We start from the raw sequence: 24,130 nt of genomic DNA on the forward strand, positions 1-24,130 counted from the left end.
CAGAAATACAAACAATAATAGGAGAATATTATGAGCAAGTATATGCCAATAAATTGGACAATCTGGAATAAAAGGACAGACTCCTAGAAACATATAAATGACCAAAATGGAAACAGGGAAAAAATAGAAAATTGAACAGACCTATAACCAGTAAAGAGATTATATCAGTAATGAAAAATACCCCGACAAACAAGAGTCCAGAGCCAGAAGGCTTTCCAGGGGAATTCTACCAAACATTTAAAGAAGAGTTGCCGCCTCTTTTTTTGAACTGGAAGGAAAACTTCTATACTCATTCTACGAAGCCAGCCTTACCTTGGTTCCAAAACCAGACTAAGACCCCACTAAAAAGGAGAGCTACAGACCAATTTCCCTGATGAACATGGATGCAAAAATTCTCAACAAGATACTAGCAAACTAGATCCAACAATACATTAAAAGAATTATTCCCCACAATCAAGTGAGTTTTAGTTGTGGGATCCAGGACTGGTTCAATAGCTGCAAATCAATCAAAGTGATACATCACAGTAATAAAAGATAGAATAGGAACAACATGATCCTCTCAATAGATGCAGAGAAAACATTTGACAAAATACAGCATTCATTCTAGATAAAAACCCCTCGGGGCGCCTGGGTGGCGCGGTAGGTTAAGCGTCCGACTTCAGCCAGGTCACGATCTCGCGGTCCGTGAGTTCGAGCCCCGCGTCGGGCTCTGGGCTGATGGCTCAGAGCCTGGAGCCTGTTTCCGATTCTGTGTCTCCCTCTCTCTCTGCCCCCTCCCCCGTTCATGCTCTGTCTCTCTCTGTCCCAAAAATAAATAAACGTTGAAAAAAAAAATTAAAAAAAAAAACCCCTCAAGAAAGTAGGGATAGAAGGATCATACCTCAAGATCATTAAAGCCATATACTAAATCCAATGGGGAAAAACTGAAAGCTTTCCCCCTAAGGTCAGTAATATGACAAGGATGTCCATTCTCACCACTGTTATTCAACATAGTATTGGAAGTCCTAGCCTCAGCAATCAGATAACACAAAGAAATAAAAGGCATCCAAATTGTCAAGGAGGAAGGCAAACTTTCACTCTCCACAGATGACATGAAACTCTACGTGGAAAACTGAACAGATTCCATCAAAATACTGCTAGAACTGATCAGTGAATTCACCAAAGTCGCAGTATATAAAATCAATGTACATAAATCGGTTTCTATACACTGATAATGAAACAGCAGAAAGAGAAATCAAGGAATAGCTCCCATTTATAATTGCACAAAATGCCATAAACTACCTACGAATAAACCTAACCAAAGAGTTGAAAAATCTATACACTGAAAACTATAGAAAACTTATGAAAGAAATTGAAGAAGACAAAAAAAAAATCAAAAAATATTCCATGCTCATGGATTAAGAGAAAAAAAAAGGTTAAAATGTTGATACTACCCAAAGCAATCTACATATTCAATACAATCCCTATCAAGATAACACCAGCATTCTTCATAGAACTAGAAAAAACAATCCCAAAATTTGTATGGAACCAGAAAAGACCCCAAATAGCGAAAGTAATCCAGAAAAAGAAAACCGAAGCTGGAGGCATCACAATTTCGGTGTTCAAGCTGAATTAAAGAGCTGTAATTATCAAGACAGTTTGGAACTGACACAAGAACAGACACATAGATCAATGGAATAGAACAGAGAACCCAGAAATGGACCCACAAGCGTATGGCCAACTAATCTTTGACAAAGCAGGAAAGAATATCCAGTGGAATAAAGACAATCTCTTCAGCAAATATTGTTGGGAAAATTGGACAATGACATGCAGAAGAATGAATCTGGGCTATTTTCTTACACATACACAAAATTAAACTCAAAAATGGATGAAAGACCTAAACATAAGACAGGAAGCCATCAAAATCCTAGAGGAAACAGCAGGCAAAAACCTCTTTGTCCTCAGCTGCAGCAACTTCTTACTTGATATCTATACGGAGGCAAGGGAAACAGAAAGCAAACATGAACTATTTGGATCTCATCAAGATAAAATCTTCTGCAAGGTGAAGGGAACAATGAACAAAACTAAAAGGCAACCAACAGAATGGGAGAAGATATTTGCAAATGACATATCAGATAAAGTGTTAGTAACCAAAATCTATAAAGAATTTATCAAACTCAACACCCAAAAGATATATAATCCAGTGAAGATATGGGCAAAATACATGAAAAGACACTTTCCAAAGAAGACATCCGATGGCTAACAGACACACAAAGAAATGCTCAACATCACTCATTTTCAGGGAAATACAAATCAAAACCACAATGAAATACCACCTCATAGCAGTCAGAATGACTAAAACTAACAACTCAGGCAACAACAGATATTGGCGAGGATGCAGAGAAAGAGGAGCCCTTTTGCACTGCATGGGGAAATGCAAACTGGTGCAGTCACTCTGGAAAACACTTTGGAGGTTCCTCAAAAAGTTAAAAATAAAACTACCCTATGACCCAGAAATTGCACTACTAGGTATGTATCCAAAGATTACAGGAGTGCTGTTGCAAAGGGACCCATGCACCCCAATGTTTATAGCAGTGCTATTGACAATACCCAAATTATGGAAAAAGCCCAAATGTCCATCGACTGATGAATGGATAAAGAAGATGTGGTATAAACATATAATTCAATATTACTTAACTATCAAAAAAAAAAAAAGAAATCTTGCCATTTACAACAATGTGGATGGAATTAGAATGTGTATTATGCTAAGCAAGATTAGTCAGAGAACTATCATATGACTTTACTCATATGTAGAATTTAAGATACAAAACAGATGAACATAAGGGAAGGGAATCAAAAATAATATAAAAACAAGAAGGGGACAAACTATAAGAGACTCTTAAATTTTTTTTTTAAAGTTTATTTATTTTTGGGACAGAGAAAGAGCGTAAATGGGGTAGGGTCAGAGAGAGGGAGACACAGAATCTGAAGCAGGCTTCAGGCTCTGAGCTGTCAGCGCAGAGCCTGATGCGGGGCTCGAACTCACGGAGTGTGAGATCATGACCTGAGCTGAAGTCAGATGCTTAACCAACTGAGCCACCCAGGTGCCCCAAGAGACTCTTAAATAGAGAGAACAAACAGACGGTTATTAGAGGGATTTGGGGTGGGGGGATGGGCTAAGTGGGCAAGGGCATTAAGAAGGACACATATTGGGATGAGCACTGGGTGTTATAGGGGAGGAATCACTGAACTCTACTCCTGAAATCATTATTGCACTATATGTTAACTAACTTGGATGTAAATTTAAAAAAAATAATTGATGAAAAAAAAGAAAATAACGAGACACGATTAGAAAATGGGGAAAGATTTGAACCTATTCACCATTAAATAAATTATTTGGATGACAAATAAGCTCATGGCAAGGTGCTCAACATTATTGTTAACTAGGGAAGTAAAAATTAAAATCTTAGTGGACTGCCACTACACACCAACTGGCCTGCCTAAAATTCAAGTGGCTCACCATACCAAATGTTGGCAAGTATGAGGAGCAACTAGAACTCCCATTTCCTCCTGGTCAAAAACAGTCTGGCAGGTTCTTTAAATGTTAATCCTTTACTTACCACATGATGAGACAGCCATTTCACTCCAAGGTTATTTATCCAAAAGAAATAAAAGCAAATTTCCATAAGAGACGTATACATGAATATTCCTAGAAGCTTTAGTGACCCCAAACTAGAAAGAATCCAAGTGATCATTAGTAGATAAAAGGATAAACAAATTGTCATATATCCATTCAATGAAATACTACTCAGCAATAAAAAGCAATGTAGTATTGATACCTGCAACAATAAAGGAGAACCCCAAAAACAGTATGCCCAGGGAAAGTAGAAAGACACAAGCATTCCATATTTTATGATTTCACTCATACAAAATTCTAAAAAATATCAATTAATCTGTAGTGATATAAAGAGGATCGATTGTTGCCTAGGGTAGCATGTGGCAGGGAGATGTGGGAGGAGGTCATTGATGGGGTATGAGGGAATTTTGGGGAGTGATGGCTACATTCATTATTTTGACTGTATTTGTGCTTTTACACATGTATTCGTGTGTCAAAATTATCAAAGTGTGTGCTTTAAACATATTCGGTTTATCGTATGTCCATTATACCCCCATAAAGCTAATAAATGGGGAACAATACCTGGTACAGGTAAGGCAAAGTGCTGCTGTGTTGTACATGTGCTAAATTATTTGCCTTGAAATAACTGGAAAAGGAAAGATGATCCAAAAAGATGTGAGAGATACCATGAGAGGTGTGTAATATAATGTAATGGAGTGTGAACAAAGAAGCCTAAATAGTAATGTAGGCAGAACATACAAAGAATAACAGAAGCTTACAATTATGTGATGTTTATTTTCATCAGACTCTTAGTACTATAAATACATATATTACTCATATAGACATAGTAGTAACTTTTCTTATGATAAACCCAATGGTAGATAATAGTATCTCCATTATTTTTTTAGGTTTGTTTATTTTTGAGAGAGAGAGAGACAGAGAGAGAGAATGCAAGCAGGGGAGAAGGAGAGAGAGAGAGGGAGAGAGAGAATCTGAAGCAGCCTCCACACAATGAACATAGAGCCCAATGCGGAGCTGAAACTCACAAACTCTGATATCATGACCTGAGCCAAAATCAAGAGTCAGACATTCAACAGACTGAGCCACCCAGGCGCCTGTCATCTCCATTATAAAGATGAAGAAACAGAGGCTCAGAGAGTATTAGCTTGTGTATTGGTCAGGGTTGTACAGAGAAACAGAACCAATAGGAATTGGTTCACACAATTACGGAGGTTGATAATTCCCAAGATATTTAGGGTGAGTATGTAAGTTGGAGACCTGGGAGCCTAGGATGTAGTTCTAGCCTAATGGCCAGATGACTTGAGACCCTGGAAGAACTGATGTTTCTGTTAGAATATGAAGGCAGGGAAAAGCTGATTTCCCTGCTCAAAGGCAGTCAAGCAAGAGTTTTTTCTTACTTACAGGACGGTCAGGTTTTTTGTTCTATCCAGGCCTTCAACTGACTAGATGAGGCCCACCCACCTTATGCAAGGCACTCTGCTTTAGACAGTCTAGCCACTCAAATGTTAATCCCATCCAGAAACCTCATGTACACACCAAGAATAATGTTTGACCAAATATTTGGACACCCTGTGGCTTAGTCAAATTGACACATAAAATTAATCATCACAGCTGGTAAAGATGAAAATATTTTAAAAAGTATTTTTTATAAATATCTGTAAGTGTAAGTTTAACTATGGACAAATATAGACAGTAACTCAGAGGGATAAGTAGGGAAAACCCTAGCATTAAGAAAAGATTTTTATTTAAAGAGAGTAAATGTTGGTGCATGTATATATATTGATAGATGATACAGAAGAATGGTACAAAAATTATGTTTTGGAGGAAATAATATAACTGCGAGAGAAAGTCTGGGGAAGGTGAGTCACTCAGTTGATTCCACAATGAGCTAATAGGTTGAGACTCTGCATTAGAATTACATTCAAAGAGCATTTAAGAGGTGCCAGGGTGGCTCAGTCAGTTAAGTGTCCAACTCTTGATTTTGGCTCAGGTCATTATCTCACATTTCATGGAATCAAGCCCTGCATTGGGCTCTGCACTGACAGCATGGAGCCTGCTTGGGATTTTCTCTCTCGCTTTCCCTGTGCCTCTCCCCTGCTCACACATGCACATGCACGCAGTCTTTGTCTCTCATAGATAGATAGATAGATAGATAGATAGATTAGATAATTTTTTTAAAAGCTCATTTAAGCTCAGGACCCAACCTACTTTTTCAACCTCTTCTTTGTCACTCTCCATTTCACACATTTAAAATCTCTAATTATTGTAAACACACTGTGTTTTCATTCTCCTGGGACCTTGCTCTTCCTTTAACCTCATATAAGAGCATCTTTCACATTGCTCCCGTAGAGTCAACTCCATCCACTTCTTTCTTCAAATGTCAGTGCAGCTGACACTTCAAGTGTCAATGCCGCTTCCCCTGTGCATTTTCCTCCAACTTCCTCAGATCAAGGCTGTTACTCCCACCCTTGGTACTCTGGTAGTACTTCATGTGACCCTTTATAGCTCTGGTCACATTACATGGTGATGTTTATTTCTTTATCTGCTTCTTCTGTTAGATTGTTACATCCTTGAAGATTAGGCAATAGAGTTTTTTTCTAATCCCTTATTAAACACACTGTCCACCATAGCATTTTTTCTCAAAATTTCGTTCAATGAGTGAAAGTATAGACAAAAAGTAACTGGCTCAGCTGAATCTCAGAATATATTTACATGTAGAAAGAGCTTCCAACATTTGATAATAACTCAGTAGGGAACTGCTATACCATTTTGAAACTTGCCTCTGCAAACACACGAAAATATAGAGTGCAAAATGCCCAGTGACAGTAAGACAATGCTGCTAGGGTTGAGACTAACACCTAAAGCATTGCCAGACCACTCTTGGAAGTGAACAGACACTTGCTTTCCCCCCCAGTATCAGATGACCCCTGAAAATGGCATGAGTATCCCTAGCTATTAGGAATTCCATTGAGGGAGGTTGGATAGTTTTCCAATGAGCTATGTTAGAAAGATGAAATTGACCTTTGTCAATTCTGAGGGATCTGCCTGAGACTAAAGAAAGAGCCCCTATCTGAGTTTTACTCTCACCCTATTTGTCTGTTTGGAACACAACCCTCTTTACTTCAGCAAAGCTGCTAATGGTTTAAACACTTACAGTAACAAACCAGAGAATATCAATAAAGCTTTTCCTCAGTCATAGGCCTTTCCATGGGTGTCAATTCTCTGCTACAATTTTTCTTCAACAAGCTGAAAGAACTAATGAAAGCCATTCTTTCTTTCTCTCTCTGTACATGTGTGTATAACTTCTTAGTTCTAAAGGTGATCGTAGTATACTATGCCTCATGTGAGCCTTAGACTTCCCGCTTGAGATATACAGCCACTTTTGAACTTGCTGCTGCTGCTGTTTGTTTCCCGTCCTATTTCTCCAGGCTAGCAAACCTGTAAATAGTTTACATGTAGGTTTAATTTTTCAGTCTATTTCCTTGTCAAAGTCTTGGGCTTTGAGCCTTCTCAAACGGCAGAAGTAGTCAGGACTGGACTTAGGCAGTGGGAAATGGACCTTAGCACAGGTGTTCCTGGAACCTCCTCTTCCATCCCTTATTCTTTCCCTTTGTCACCAAATTTTCTGCAGTGAAAAGTCCTTGACATCTCCGAAATGGGCTGCTCCGTCATTGCAGAGGTCTATTTAGCAGCTCTACTTTTGTGTGATGGTCCAACCAGATCCTGAGTTCATTTAGTTTCTGTTATAGTCAAAACTGTCTTTGCAAATGCCTAGATTTAATGGTTTCCTCTTGGGACTCAAGTAATTCATATTTTCTGTGAAGTAACTTAATTTTATGATGTGTCTGGTATAAATAGTTTTTTTTTTTTCTTCTCTACTCCTCTAGGACAATGACAATTTGATTTTCCATTTATGGTAACATTAATGTAATCTCCTGGAATTTCAGTACATCATTTCTGTCTATTTGTAACAACAATCTCATTTGCTAAGCATCGGATTGAGTGCAGTGTTTGATTCAGACCCAGTGCCACCAATATCAAGGAGAGCTTTGTCTGAGTAACCGATCATAGATGAAGTAACAGATCATAGCTGGCGTAATGATGCATGTTAGATTTCCATTTTAAGTTCTATGAATCTCATCTTAGGAAAGGTCCTCAAACCTTATTAATTTGAAAGGCATAATGTTTCTTACAAAGAGAAAATAGCTAAAAGCTTTCACTGTTTGTCATTAATGATACCCATAAACTCCTCCCCACTGCCGATACTGCTGTCAATCAGGGAAATTAGTGCTAAGAATAGTGCCATGCTCAAAAAAGCAGATCGTGCCTGGAAGAGTTCATTCCAGTTCCATTGTTCTCAGGTACCATGCTGCTCTAGCATAATAGCGATGAAGCTGAATCTCTGACATCGTGAATTTTAACTAGAATATTTCAGCATTCTGTTTTACTTCTTATACTCATGTCTAAGGGAGAAAAAAGAGGATACTTTCTATTTTGTACAAGAAAGCATATCATTCTTTAGAAGTCACTTTAAAAAGAGTTCATCAAATTCAGTTTTATAGAATCATATATACCTACACACACAAAAAAATGCCCAGAAATACGTGACCTATGTTAGCTCATAGTTTTTATTTCAACTCTTTCCAGCCAAGATCAATCCATCTTCTTCCACTGATTCTGTTAGATAGTTCTACCAAATTTCTTTGGGTATTCCTGTAAAAATCAGGCTGGACACAAGGAATTTATGAATTCTGATTAAAAATATTTATGGTCTTTTAATGCCAATATTGGAATATCATCACAACACTAGTGATACTCTGCATTACATCTTCTTTTCATCTATTCTGACAGTGCAGCTTTAGAGCTTACTCAGTGCCTGGCTGAGCTAAGGACTCACATGAAAGCTGACTGGCTGAGTTTCAAGCTAAATAAAACAGAGGTGAGCATGTTGGGGGTAAAGGGTTACAAAGGGCCCAGGGACATCATTTACAGACTGTTTAAACCTGGGAGTTTTCTTACTCACAATTGTGCTCCAAAAACCTCAGAACTCGGTTAGGACAATGCCCGGTGCTTGACCCCAGAGAACTTGACCTGTCATATAGACATTGTGAAGCAAGTAATTTCTCACGAACATGCTTTGTCCATACTTCTATTACCTGTGAATTATCATTTGAAAAATGACTGTAAATTGAAAATTGTAAATTCCTCAAAGGTGGGGTCAATGTGTTCACTTTTGCATCTCTTGAGTTTAGTATAATGACTGGCATATAATAAGAAACTAGTCCAAATGTGTTGAATGAATAGATGGATAAGTGGATGGATGGGTGAATGAATGAAATGACTGAATGAATGAACACTCTGGCCAAGTCACTAAGTGGTTCATGTTAATCCTAATCTTCAGTGCTGTACTGAAAAGTCGTTTGATTCTAACTGTGAAAAGAGCTTGGTAAGGTGTATTGCAGCTTCCCACTTACGTAACACCCAGGACAGCAAAAAATAAAGAGCCTCTGTGCTAACTAAGGATGGTTCTCCTTCAAGGGCTTAGACAGACACAGCGTCACACAAGGATGCACAGCTTGGCAAAGTGAAGAAAGTCTGGATCTCTGCCCTGATACAGCCCCTTAGCCCTGAGCCCTTGTGCAGAGTGCAGCCTGGAGGCCCCATAAAGCCTCAGGGAGATTTACTATAGAACATCACTCCACCAAAGCCGCATTTGCTGATCTTTATAACTTAGCAGGGAATTGTTCTTTGCAGATAGGATAATGATTTAATGTTAATAGATCCTCAATGGCTATTTAAGCTATTGCTATCCAAGGCTTATGATTTTTAAATTGCTAATGTTTTCAGTTATAAATATATATTTGTGCTCTAGAGCAGTTTTTCCGAGGAAGTAATTGAAAACATTAAATAAGGACTCTCCTCTGATTTACCAAATGAGACTTCTGGACAAACGACCATGCTGGTAATGAAAATTAAAGCCTGGGACACTTCAATAATAAACCAACAAACATTTAATTGAGAATTTACTGTGAAATTAGTTATATTCTACACTTACAAAAGCTTGCAAATCCCTAGAAGCAAAGGGAAGGTCACAGCGAGGTGTCTCATTCTTCCACGATAAGCAGCCTTCCCGGTGTGTCCTTGTTTCTTCACATGCTATGTTGCACAATATTGCACTGGAAAACAAGGAGGGGTATGCCGTCCATAATCTAAGAGATTTCTAATCATTTCAGCTCCTCACAGAAGACACACTCTGCTTTTGATCGTATGAACAAGTTAACCTAAGTCAAAAGAACAGTTTTGAAGTATTTTAAGCCACTGTTGCAAGAAGAAAATCGTGGCGATGTAGCCCCTGTCATGCACAAGTGTTGCCTAGGTAGTTCAAGGCAGTGTTCACATGCAGAGCGGCTTGGAACAGGTAATCCATCTGTGGATACAATTCTCAGGTTAAGTCATCTTTGTAACCTATGCAAAACAAATGAAAGTAATGATGAAAATAATGCGTAAAAAGAGATCACTTTTGTATTGCAAGATGTGCCTAGATATTTTTTACAGCAGAGCTGACTTTAATTTTTAATCTAAAAGACCACAAAATATAGGGTGATTTTAAAGAAATAAAAAGAAGAAGAGGAAGAACAAGGAGAAGGAGAAAGAAGAAGGAGGAGGAAAAGGAGAAGAAAGAAGAAGGAGAAGGAGGAGGAGGAGGAGGAGGAGGAGGAGGAGGAGAAAATATGCAAAGCAAAGGAAATAAAAGCACCTATTGTCCCGCAACCCTAGAGGTAACTACTACAATAGCCTTGGTGAATATTATTCCAGGATGCTTTTCACCCATCAGTGTATGTTGTTATGAAAACTAGCTCAAACTCTATATACTATTCATAATCTGGTTCTTAAAATTAATGATATACCACACATAGCTTTCTTTATGAATAGTTAAATATAGCATTGTTTGATGCTCTAGTTGTTCTTGGACAATATTCCATTCTTTCTCTCTGATGATATATATGCCATCATGTATTTTTAATCAGTGCACTATTTATTACTGAATCTTTAAATAGTACCCAATTGTTCACCATTATAAACATTGCTTTAATAAGCAACTTTATAATTCAATGTTTGAGTACAAACTTTATGTTTTCTTAGGCTAAATGTAAAAATCCTGGATCGAACATCATTATACATAATGTAGCAGAGAATTTGACATGCTCATCAATATCCATCTTCTCCTTCTCGTCTTGGACACAGCCAGGCTACACTTCCCTGCCTGCGTTGCACTTGTATGTGATCATGAGGATGAGTTTCAGTGCATGATTGTCAGAGCAATAATGCCCAATATAAACCTCTTATGCATAGTTCTGCATTCATTTTTCCTTTTCAGTTGTTTGGAGTGACAATAACCCTTATGATAAGGTTGGAAGCCGTGTATTTAAAGTTGGCAGGGCTTCTGTTAGCCTGAGTATTGCACAACTCTGTAGAGAAGGGCACTATTCACATGATCACTGACTCAACAAGGTATCATGTAAGAGAAATGAAGCTCCATGATGTTTGAGCTGTTATGTGTTTGGGGACCGACTTGACCCTCAAACAATACATACATTTTGAAACTTTTATAATATTTATTGTCATAATGACATCCAAAATAAATAATTTTCTAATATTTTACACAATTGACATTTGAGATTTTATTATCTTCTGAAAACTCTTTATCAAACAAGTGAAAAATGATATGCCCTTGTTCTAATTTGCCTCTTTTAATTATTAATGAGGTCGAATGCTTCTTTTCACACACTCATAAGTAACTGCAGTTGAAATAAAATATTGAATCTTGTCCTGTAATCACTAACTATCCTAAAGGTAATGTTAGTAATAATATTGACTTCCAGCAAATTGGAATTGGAAAGTATTGCAAATAGAGCTTCCAATATTAAAAGGAAATAAGAAAATAATATTCATTTATTTAAAATTATCCTGTTCTAAGGAATTAAGGTGATGAATTTATTATTTTCTATGAGACTTTAAGCTTACATAATAGCATAAATTATGGGAAAATAAACTTCACATATTATTATTGACTTGTGATAATTATTTTATTCAAGCAGAACAGAAAATTGTATATAAACTACGTCTTTTACAATTAAAACAAAGGAATGTCAAGGCACCTATTTGCTACTTGTTTTTTTTAATCTCATCTTCAAAAGTTAAGTGTTGTCTACTTATTAATGAACGCACACGCACAAATCTCACACTTAAAGAAAATACAGGCAAATAAAATTCTTTACAAAATATTCAAATTTTAACTAATTCGTCCCCTTAGTATTTTCTGTTGCTTGATGATCTTTTCATCAGGGCAGCCAAACCTTGCTGCCCTATAACATCCATAGCCTTCAGGCAAAACAAATTGTGACTTTGAAATGAGCTTTCAAAAGCCTAGCCCTGAGTTCACTAGGGATTTAGAGCACTCAGATGAAGCCAGAGTAAGACTTCTGCCCTGCTCCCAAGACCACCGCCCCCCCTCCCCATATGGGAGAGGGTCAACAAGAAAACAATGGGCACCTAGAGGTTCAAGACTAAGGAGCCTGAGCCTTCCCAGCTGCTCCACACAAAACTTCATTGGAGCAGGAGTGACAGCAGCTTGGTAAGGCCAGGAAAACTAGAAAGCATAAGAAGACCAATAGCCTTTTTTCTAAGGAGTGCAAAGAATCCAAAGGTAGAGAAGACTTTATAGAATAGTTAGGTCAGAGGTCACAATTGACACCTGTGGTGGGCAGAATAATGACTCCCCCTCCCCCCATCCCACTAAGGCCACAATCCTAATCCTTGGAATCTGGCAATATGTTAATTTACATGGCAAAAGGAAATTTAATTTTAATTAAAGTTAAGGGCCTCGAGTTGGGGAGATTATCCTGGATAATCCACATGTGTCCAATCTAATCACATGAATCTTTAAACATGGGAAGCCTTGGGGCACCTGGGTGGCTCAGTCGGTTGAGTGTCCTACTTCGGCTCAGGTCATGATCTCACAGCTCGTGAGTTCGAGCCCCGCGTTGGGCTCTGTGCTAACAGCTCAGAGCCTGGAGCCTGCTTCCAATTCTGTGTCTCCCCCTCTCTCTGCCCCTAACCCACTTGCATTCTGTCTCTGTCTCTCTCAAAAATAAATAAACGTTAAAAAAAATTTTAAACATGGGAAGCCTTTCCCAGCTGTAGTCAGAGAGAGCCATGACAATAGAGAAGGGGACAGAGAGGTATGACACTGCTGGCTTTGAAGACAGAGAAAGGGGGCCATGAGCCAATGTATGTGGGTGATCATGAGAAGCTGGAAAAAGCAAGGAAACAGAATCACCCTGAGAATCTTCAGAAATGTGCATAGTCTGTCAACACATTGAGTTTAGCCTAGTGAAATCTATGGCAGCCTTCTCACCTGCTGAATTGTGAGATAATATATTCGTACTGTTTTATGCCACTGAGTTTGAGATAACTTCTTCTGACAGCAATATAAAACGATTATGGCTGTCCACAGGCTAGATGTTGCCTCCTGCTGGGAAGTTTCACATTAAAACCTTATGTCCATTTTCTTGAAAACTCAGAAAATCTGTGGACATCAGTCCACATTTGTGCATAGAAGCATTCCACTAGAACCCAAAACAGCCTCCGTTTCTAACAGGACAAGTTGATCTCCAGGTCCCCACTATCCACCTACCCCAGCTACCTCTATACCCATCTAGCTACTACAGGGATTTAATTTGTGGCATAAGTCTAAGCCTATGCACTCAAAGTAGCCTCACATAGTTTACCGGATGCTTAGCATTATATAAGAACAGTATATAATACTCCCAATGTGGCCAAAGAATATCTTGGAGGCAGTAAAGTCTAAAGGTAGTCCTGCTGAGTTTCCCACACCAGGGAAAGAGTTAGGGGCTTCAGCTGGGTAAAAGAGCTGAAGGAATCTTGCAGTCAAAAATCAAGGACAGTGGTGCCTGGGTGGCTCAGTTGGTTAAATACCCAACTCTTGGTTTCAGCTCAGGTCATGATCCCATGGTTTGTGGGATCGAGCCCATATCAGGCTCTGTGCTGACAATGCAGAGCCTAATTGGGATTCTCTCTCTCCCTCTCTCTGCTACTTCCCTGCTCAGGCACACATGTTCTCTCTCTCTCTCTCTCTCTCTCTCTCTCTCAAAATAAAAAAAATAAGCTTTTTTTTTTAAAGGACAATGCAACAAGAACAAACAAGGTACCAAGAATGAGGGCATCTCAGTAGGTGCCAGCAATTACCCTTCTCCATGCTTTGACAGTGATGTAAAGAAGCTTCCCAGAATTTAGTATTCACAACACCAAGGAATAAAGAAACCCTAAAATGACTAAGATTAATTTTATTCCAGAGTGATAAAAGAGAGCATAGTAAAAACCTTAAAAAAAAAACACAATAAACAATCAGTGGGGTGTATAAAATGCAATCATATAAAACAATAAGTTACATAAAAGAAAGGTTAATAAAAATAGTTTGGGGTTCATCTGTCAGAAAAGAAAATAGAAGAATAAAGATAGTGAAAATTATAATGTAAGCCAATACAATGAACTGAGAAGTTCCATATGTCATCATGAGAGGTTTTCCCTATCTTTCATACCCACATACAAAAGAAGATGTTAAAAAGATATAACTTGAGCCCATTCCTCCTTCCCTCTTTGAGATCAGGGACAGAGGACAAGAGTCAATCTTCAATTATATTAACTCTTAAATTCATCCTATGGCAAAAAGCATAAAGTCAATGTGGTATTCCAATGGAATATTATTCAGCCATAAAAAAAAGAATGAAACCTTGCCATTTGCAGCAACATGGATGAAGCTAGAGAGTATAATGCTAAGTGAAATAAGTCAGTCAGAGAAAGACAAATACCATATGGTTTCACTTGTGTGGCATTTAAGAAACAAAACAAAGAAAAAGAGAGACAAACCGAGAAACGGACTCTTAACTATAAAGAACAAACTGATCGTTACCAAAGGGGAGATGGGGGCCAGATGGGTGAAATAGGTGACAGGAATTAAGGAGTGTACTTGTGATGAGCACTGGGTGTTATATGGAATTGTTGAATCACCTGAAACTAATATAACACTGTATGTTAACTGTACTGGAATTAAAATTAAACATTTAATAAAAAATAAAAATAAAAGAAATTAGATTCAGTAATTAATTTTTAAAAATTTATATTTCCTGTGTGCTACATTTATGAAAGATTTTTTTTTCAACAAACTTTAAGATAGGGGCGCCTGGGTGGCTCAGTCAGTTAAGCGACCGATTCTTGATTTTGGCTCAGGTCATGATCTCACAGTTCGTGAGTTCAAGCCCTGCATCGGGCTCTGTGCTGATGGTGTGGAGCCTTCTTGGGAATCTCTCTCTTTCCCTCTCTCTCTGCCCCTTCAGAGGTCTCTCTCTCTCTCTCTCTTTCAAAATAAATAAATAAGCTTAAAAAAATAAGTAAATAAGCATTAAGATAAATTTCATATCTAATACAATGCATTGAACATTTTATGTGGAATGAATTTTGATTTGATGAATTTTGATTTGATGAATTTTGACAATGTATACACCTATGAAACCATCCCCCCAATGAGGACACAGAACATTTCAACCACCACACACTATTATTTCTTCTGAGAAACAGTATTGAACTAAAATCCAACAACAGATTTTTAGATCTAATAGTTATTTTTTATTACAGCAAAAGGAAACAACAAAAAATAACTTTGTCCCTCAGGAGTCATGTTCTAAGTCTAATTTTTCTTAGTAACTATCCTCTCAACTTCTAAAAAATGATATAGAGTGATTATCTCCTATTTATACTTTATTTAAAATTAAAGCACCAAATTATATATATTTATATAGATAGACACAAACTATACATATACTATACACACACACACACATATATATCTATATATCTATATATATAGTATATGGCTTTAGACTGCTGTGATACAGATGTTGCCATCATTAAAATCTACAACGTATGGCTAAAGAATCTAGATCTTAAATGTGCACCATGGCACAGTTGCAAACAGTAAGCAACATAGCTCAGTATCACAATGGTCTGTTTATTAGTCTTTATTTCCATTAGACTGAAAACTCCCTGTGGGTCATGGCTGTATCGCTTGCAAGAATGGAATTGTTACTAACACATGGTAGCACTAAACAAATATTCGATGAAGGAATGAATGGAACAAGTGTCAGAATTGAAAAGTACCAGCTCACATTCTGAAGGAAATTACTTGTGCTTTTCTAATTTAATGCCAGAAGAGCTTGAGCATAAGAACACATGCTGGGGAGCAGGACATTTTTCTATTAGATGCTTTCTTTATCCCTACATCTTTCAGACAGGCAGAGGGAATGTGCTCTAGGAAGGAGAGTGGGATGCTGGGTGTCAAGTCTCCAGGGTTTAATTCCCAGCTCTGAATCTCACTAGCTTCAAGGCCTTGGGCAAGTCACTTAACCTCTGTTCCAAACAGAAATAATATCACCTCCTCCCAGGAGCACACCAAGGCAAGTTTGATTGATGGCTAAGCTCTTGGAGTCTTTGATGAAATGTGCTGACTGGCTGCCAAGTATTACTACTGCTAATAATAATAATGTTTTTCTAACTCAGTCCCACAGAGCAATATAAATCTGCAACAAGGGACAGATTGCTCCAACAAAGCAAATTGTGACCAATTCTTTTTGAAAGAAAGACGATAAGTTTAATTCTACAATGGTGCTGTTTTCTGTGCTCTGTTCTCTCCTTGTTTATAAGGAGAACAAGTTGTCATGTGTCTGTATGAGGTGTTTGGGCTTCTTTGCAAAGGAGAAATAAAGGGAAAAGATTGAAACCCAAGCACAGACACAGTCCTATTACTGAAACATCATGTTTCTTGGAGGGGTTGGTCATCTATATAAAAAATAAATAAAAAGGTGATGAGTAAGGCAGAAATGCTGTCATTTGTTATTTCAGCAGTGATGTGGTTTTATTATAACTCAAAAGAAAATTTAAGGAAACTCCAATCCATTGGTTTGGTTTCAGAACATCTATTTCTTAAAATAGAAATATTATCCTATACTACTTAGGAGCTTTTCTCTTTTCCTTTATAGTATCTAATATAATTTTTAAAATAAGATTTATTAGAGAATTAGATAATTTTCCTGGTTATAAAATAATGCATATTTACTCTGGAATATTTGGACAAAGGTATAAAACCTAAATGAATAAAAATTGGGATGTTACTATAACATCGTAATTAAAAATGTATTCTCTGCAAAGACTGCTAAGGTGCCACCCCGTGTCTACCACTGTTAGCTTGAGCAGACATCTGAATTTCTGTGTACCTCAGTTTATCTTCTAAGTGGGACAAATGCCAATCTTCCTGGTTGTTTTAAGGATTACATTAAATTAGGGCACCTGGGTGGTTCAGTCGGTTAAGCGTCCGACTTTGGCCCAGGTCATGATCTTGCGGTTTGTGAGTTCCAGCCCTGCGCCCAGTTCTCTGCTGTCGGTTCAGAGCCTGCTTCAGATTTTCTGTCTCCCTCTCTCTCCCCTCCTCCTCCCACTCGTGCACACCCTCTCTCTCTCTCTCTCTCAAAAATAAATAAACATTTAAAAAGTATTACATTAAATTAAATAGTGCATGCACATTTAGAAGACTGCCTGGCACAGAGAACATTGTTCAATAGGATAGTTATTATGTAATTCCTCATAATCTCTAAATTTAAGGGCAATTTTTCTGAAGTCCTTTCTGTGTATATAAAATTGTATATTAAGTGAGTAGCTTCTTTTGCAGAATTACAATCTGTTTGTGTTCCCCCCAAATTCATAGGTTTCAATCTAATTCTTAGTGTGATGGTATGAGGAGGTGGGTCCTTTGGGAGGCACTTAGGTCACAAGGGCTCCATGGGACTAGTGCTCTTATGAAAGAAACCCCAGAGAGGCTTCTCAGATTTCTGCCATGTGAAGGCACAGCACGAAGACAGCTGTGACCAAGGATGCAAGTCCTCATCAGACACTGGATCTCGTGGTGCCTGACTCTTGGACTTCCCAGCTACCAGAACTGTGAGAAATAAATATTTGTTACTTTAGCCAGCCAGTTAATGGCATTTTGCTATCGCAGCCCAAACAGACTAAGGTACGGTCTTACTGCACAAACTGTTTGTAACCTGCTTCTCATTGCTGCATACATTACAAAGATTGTCTCATGTCATTAGATACTTTTCTGCATTTATGGTACAATCATGTAGGATTGCACATGGTTCTGTGGGTGGGTTTGTCATAACCTAAAGAACCAACTTTTTATCATCAGCTATTTATATTTTCTCAGTTTTTATTTTTATATATACATTTTCAAAAGCTGCTACAAATGACCAACATTTGTGTGCACGTTAGCTTTGGGATAGATCTCTAAAAGTAGAATTTCTTTTTCTTTTTCTTTTTTTTATTTATTTAATTAATTTATTTTTGAGAGAGAGACAGCATGAGCAGAGGAGGGATAGAGAAAGAGAAGGAGAGAGAGAATTCCAGAGCCCGATGGAGGGCTTGATCTCATGAAACCATAAGATCACGACCTGCATGGAAACCAAGAGTTGGATGCTTAACCGACTGAGCCATCCAGGCTCCCCTAGAAGTAGAATTTCTGAAAAGCCAAAGCTGTGCATATTTTAAAGCTTTTAATATTAAATTGTCCCTCAGAAAATTTTAGAGAGTAGTATATATTTCATACTAATTTAATGTTGTCTTAAAATCTCCATAAACATATGTTGTTTATCCCTGCATGAGATATGCCTACGATACTCTTTTTGTTTTTAAGGTTTTTTTTTTTAACATTTATTCATTTTTGAGAAACAGAGAGAGACAGAGCATGAGCGGGGAAGGGGCAGAGAGAGAAGGAGACACAGAATCTGAAGCAGGCTCCAGGCTCTGAACTGTCAGCACAGAGTCCGATGCGGGGCTCCAACTCACGAACTGCGAGATCATGACCTGAGCCGAAGTTGGACGCTCAACTGACTGAGCCACCCAGGTGCCCCTATGATACTATTTTTTGAGAAGTCAAGAGGCAAAGGAATAAATAAAGAGAGAGGAAAATAGACTGAAAGAGTGTGGATTACTTTTGCACTTTTTCAAGATCGATTTCTATTGAAACAGTCTATGGATGGGCACCTCAGAGTTATAAACCTTAGTGAAAATTGACAAGCATAGACCCTACCCCTCCACTCTAGAATAATTTGTTTTCCAACCTCTCTTTTTTTTCCCCTAATGTACATGAAATAAGGCCATTTTGAAATAGCCATATTCTAACATAATTTACATTGCATTCTTAAAATTTACTCACTTTAAAATATCTGTTAACAGAGCACCAGGTTCTCCTTCGACATTTTCCCCAATCCAGTAAGATGTAACTCTTGACAAAAATACAGATGCAAGTAAAGGTAGCTTCTGATGTGTACTAGGAACCTGACGTCAGTTTTTATTTTTCTGCTCACTAACTCATCCGTGACCAACACTTGGCCTCTTCACCTTTTTAACCTTGCTTTTTGTTCTCTGAACTTCCCTGTAAAAAGACTACAATCATTTTTAAACTAAGGTTATATTCATTGAGTCTAAAAGTAAGCAATAAATGGGTTCACTTTGGCAGAAGGAGAAAAGAGAACAGAGCTCAGTTATTTGAATCAAGTCCTTCCCCTTAATGTTAATGCATCTAGCACCTACATTTAATAGGAACATTCTTCATGTATTGCAACGAATGGTGTACATCTAAATTCTACATATAAAGCTGTAATTTCATTGAAGGATTCTAGTGGCATTGATAAATGATGTCACTGGTAAGCTGTGCTTGAATTACAACTTTAATTATTTACATCTGGGTCTACATTATTCCTGTGTTATACCTGTCATAGCACTATCTTGTCCTGGGTCTGCTAACAGGACCGTGATGATAATTTATTCCAATAGTGGGTCAGGTAGAACAGCATAACGGCATCCGTCAACCACTTCACAGAATGGTAAGACTAATGCGGGACTGGTCAGAGTGTGAGGGTAGAATTTACACAGAAGCTATTTTGCCAACTTTCTTAACTAGGAAAAGAGAGGTTTCTAGGGTCTTGAGGGAGTAGCACCTCTAAGCTGCTAACCTAAAAGTAAAAACTGTCATTCTCTCTGTCTCCCCACCCCCACACATCCTTTCCCCCTCATTATTATTTGATTTACAGATACCTCTGAGATTACTTTGAAAACCACAAGGAACCCAGAAGATGTGGTTTAGGTATTTTCATTTTGAACTGGTATGTGCCTTTGAGCGGACACTAGTCCCTTTTAACAAAATCACCTTGTTTGTGACTTGTCTTACAGTAAAGGTCCCGGGGAAAAGGAATCTGGTCTGGGCACATAAAGGTGATTAAGATTTTGGATCCATTTTATCTACCCAACATTTCACTTAAAGGAAATCCTCAAGTGAAACTTAGTTTTATTTATTAAAGAATAATTGTATGGTACAAATGAAATTAACCTTGACGTTTTGACCTAAGTTGGTTAATTGTAAAGCTCAGTGCTAGGTAATGGTATTTTGGGGAATGACTCCTACATGGTAGGGATGTTTATGTACCTTTTCAAGTACTCTCCCATGAAGACGAAAGGGATGATGTGAGAAGGGCTTCAACTGGACATTAATCACAGCTAGCATTTGAGGTCCCCAAGGAGCCCAAGTAATTCACAAGACAGCCTGAATGAAGAGAAGTTTACTGAAAAAGAAACACACCAGTCATATATGATCCTACCAGCCATATGTGAGTGGAAAATATTTTGAAATCAGCTTGTATAAAACTCAAATACAGATTTTATAATGGTTTCAGCTGAGAAATAAATACTCTTAGAGAAAAGGTACATAAGACTAATTTATTTTCTTGAGAAAGAACATAATAGAGGGAGAGTCCAGAAGGGAAAATACAAACATGAAAATAGTAATTGAGTTAGGTAGTTGGGATTATTGATGCTCCTTACTTATTTCAAAAAAAGCAGGGGTTCCATTTGTGTTCTAACAATAAAGAAAAAGCGAAGCCCATCAACCTAATCAGGTTCAGTCTCCTGCCAGGACAGTAAAATCTTCACAAGCAGATCAGGCACTCCAAAATTACTATTTATAAACTGCAGGTGCCCATTTGTCTACCTTTACAAATAAATATGGTTTATTAGAACAAAAGCCACTGTATAAAGCTCTAAACACACAGAAAACAATATCATACTTCTGTATAAAAATTATGTTTTCAAAGCACTTTCAAGAAGAGTTTCAGAACTGTTTCATATGAATTGCATTCTTACTAAAATATGCAGGAAAGCTATTGTTAAAAATCCCATGGATCTATTTTCTAACTTGAGTTAACAAGGCTATGGTTTTTAAAGTAGGATAAGCCTTACAGATGGGCAGGAATAAACATCAACATTTGCTCTAGATGGTCAGTGTGGTTTTATTGTCCACACTACAAGTACCACGTTGCTGAACAAATGACTAACCTGCCTTTAGCCACATTACTTACATTTAATTTCCAGGGCAGAATATTAGAACAGTCCTTGGGATTTGGTGAACGAATCGCTATGCAGTTTCTTAGTTTTTTAATATTCAGGCAATTATTTAAAAGCCAAGTCTAAAGTGGTAATTCGGTTTCATATTCCCAGAAGGGAACTTCTAATAGACTCATACCTTTGGCCTTTCTTGCTCCCCCATCGACTTATGCCTTCTCGTGGGATTTTCTGACTGGCAAGTTGGAAGAAACCAAGGTAATTCCAACTTCTCTCGTTCAAGCTGCCTTCCCAGGCAGAATCTGTGTTCTGGTCTGCTCTTTCTGTGTGCTAAGCTTCTTGGGTCAGGAGGTTCTTACAGGGGTATCCTGTGGTAGCCCAGCTCACTGTGACCATGTGACTAAGTATAAATAGTGAAGAATTAAGAAAATGCACACCTAAGCTATCTCCTTCAGCTCAGGTTTTATCAGTAAGAAGCTAATATTTTGATCTTCATCTGCTTTCTATGGCTACAGAACATTATTTATTGAGAGTTTCAAGAGAAGAAAGGAATGATACAGTGTATTAACCTTGATGTACACAGGGACTGAACTGATATTTACAGACCAAAATAACATGTGGTAATCTTTGCTTCTGATGGTACAGCTAGGAGATTTCATTATTTAGCACTTTCTAGATTTAGGTCTTGTAGCATTATACTCTGGTATACTGAGGCAGCATATATGTGGCTGTTTTTCTCCAGTGGTGCAGCTGGTTATTAGCTGGGACAGACCCCAATAAGCTGGCTGTCCATGCTTTAGTGTGCATGTCTTTGTTGCTGCCCCTGAATCACACAGGGGTAATTGGCCTAATATTGCAGGAGAGGCCCAGAAAATGATTAGCAGATCATGGAAAAAGAGAGTCCTTTTGTCAGCTATCACTGTCCAGGCTCTCTAGGCACTGGTTGTGTGGAATGATTTTAACTTCGTTGCATTTTTTTTTTTTTTTAATCAAGGCCTTCAGGCTAGGATGTTAAATTTCAGAAGCAGTTAAGTTCTGTTTGAGCAACAGAGCTTCATCACAGAAATAGGTAGAAATCTGAGTCAATCTTTTTCCTGATCTGGATTTAGTGTCTAGGGGTTGAAGTGTGGAAAGCTCAAGACCTGTATTCACGTGGTTTGTCTCAGAAGATCTCTACCCAACCCATTGCCTTCTTCAGATGCTTGGATTCAGACTCCGCGGGACAGAGATTACATCATGAATAGTCCCCACCCCCTGCTAGAGCTGCCCTTATTATATAAGGGACGGACCATTTTTCTTGAGGTGCAGAAGCAACCTGATGAAATTTATTCAAACCCAAAGCTAAGAAGGTGAATTAAAATAGGTCTGTGCCAGGAAAACTCTGTCCTCAGGAACCAAGTTTCTTCAGGTAACAAGGAGGAACTGGATTGCTTTAAAAACTATCAGAATGTGATCATTGGGACAATGAAAGAGAAAGGAAGAGAGAGAGTTTCTTAAGGGCAATGTGAAAGTCTTACAGAAGAGGGTAGCCCAAGATGAACAGGAAAAAGGGACCGTGGAAGTCAGTCTGGGCAAGTAGGGATGAGGAAAGGCAAAGCACCCAGGTTTAGTTGTCCCTACAGATGGGATTAGAGAAGAGCATTTCAGATGTTACCTGATCAGAAAGGGTGATTGGGGTTCAAAGAAAAGTACCAGAGGAAGCGGGGCAAGAACTACAGTAGCTCACTTGAGTGATTCTCCCAGAAGGAGCCTGGGTCCAGAAAACCAGGGAGAGGCAGATCCCCAAGCCTGCAAATATTCACTGCCTTTGGGCTGTTAATTAGCTGGTTACGTATATAGCAGAAGACTAGAGTATGATGTTTAAGGCATCAGTCAGCACATCTGAAGGTGCTCTAGTGATTGTAGGTGCTATTCTCGATCTTCAGAGGTGGAATGCCTGAGAAGTATATGAGTAAGAGAAGGCATGGGGAAGATAACACATCATACCTATTACTATATATTGTGAACAAATCTCAGAATTTTACATCGGTGTTTATTTAATATTTACAATAATCTCACAAGGGAGGAATGCTAATAATCAGATTTCACATAAGGAAACTGAGGCATGGTAATTTAAATGATTTGCCCAAAAATATATAGCTAGCATGTGAAGGAGCTAAAATTCAAACTCCTGTGGTTTAGTCCCTGAATCTGGACTCAAGCACTATATCTTGTATTCAAGTTCAGTGCCAAGTTAGAGGTCATCTGATGAGAGAATGCATCCTGGGTGGGATCATTCATTGTGGGGTGGCAGTGGAGGATGTAGACACATCCGTTTGAAAAGTGCTACTTCCGGCAGACATGCAGTTGATTGTATTCATGCTTCCTACAGGACAGGCATGCTTGTGGCTGTGCAGCAAGGCTCAATCCACAGGAGCGTGTTAGAAAAATAAATGTTTGAAAAGAAAAGTGGCAGATCCAGCAAAGTGAGTGAGCTTTTCAGATGGTAGAAAAAGAAAGGGACAAGTTGAAGTAATTGTGAAAACAAAACACAGTCTCCCTGGAATGAATTTGGGGATAAAGAGAACACAAGAGTCATGTCCCAGTGCTCCAGAAAAGTTAGGGCAGAAGAAAATATTATTGTTGACATTAAAGTTTCTGAGTTATTCAAGACTTGATGAGATAAAGAGCTGAGGAAATCCTAGGCCCCAGGGAAGGACACGTGGCAAAACTATTGGGCCTGACTAGGCATTGAGGGACATAGCCTCTCAAAACTCCAACATTAATTTTGTCCAGAATCTGCTGGAAGTGATTCTCTAGGTGAAACAAAACAAATGAAATCTAGGAGGCAGATTCACCAGCCTTCCTTATAGTATCAGTAGGAGTAATAATTCTAACTCATAAAATAGAATGGACAGGGCAGTGAAAACACTCTCTGCGATTTTGTAATGATAGATACTGTGTATGTCATTACTCTTTTGTCCAAACCCATAGAAAGTACAACACCAGGAG

At 38.2% G+C, this 24,130-nt stretch overlaps 1 protein-coding gene across 2 annotated transcripts in view; it reads left to right on the forward strand.

Moving 5' to 3' along the window:
• PEX2 (peroxisomal biogenesis factor 2) overlaps positions 1-24,130 on the forward strand; it is a 119,470-nt gene that overhangs the window by 61,028 nt on the left and 34,312 nt on the right. Inside the window, exon 4 of one of the 2 annotated variants that reach the window (XR_006706545.1) lies at positions 8,468-10,133. The exons of the other annotated variant lie outside the window; for it this stretch is intronic. The gene's annotated coding sequence lies outside the window, so the exon portion shown is untranslated. Of the gene's footprint in view, positions 1-8,467; positions 10,134-24,130 lie in introns of those variants that run through there. 2 annotated transcript variants of the gene reach the window in all.

The sequence above is a fragment of the Leopardus geoffroyi genome, chromosome C3 (assembly GCF_018350155.1).
Source record: "Leopardus geoffroyi isolate Oge1 chromosome C3, O.geoffroyi_Oge1_pat1.0, whole genome shotgun sequence".
Taxonomy (NCBI): Eukaryota; Metazoa; Chordata; class Mammalia; order Carnivora; family Felidae; genus Leopardus; species Leopardus geoffroyi.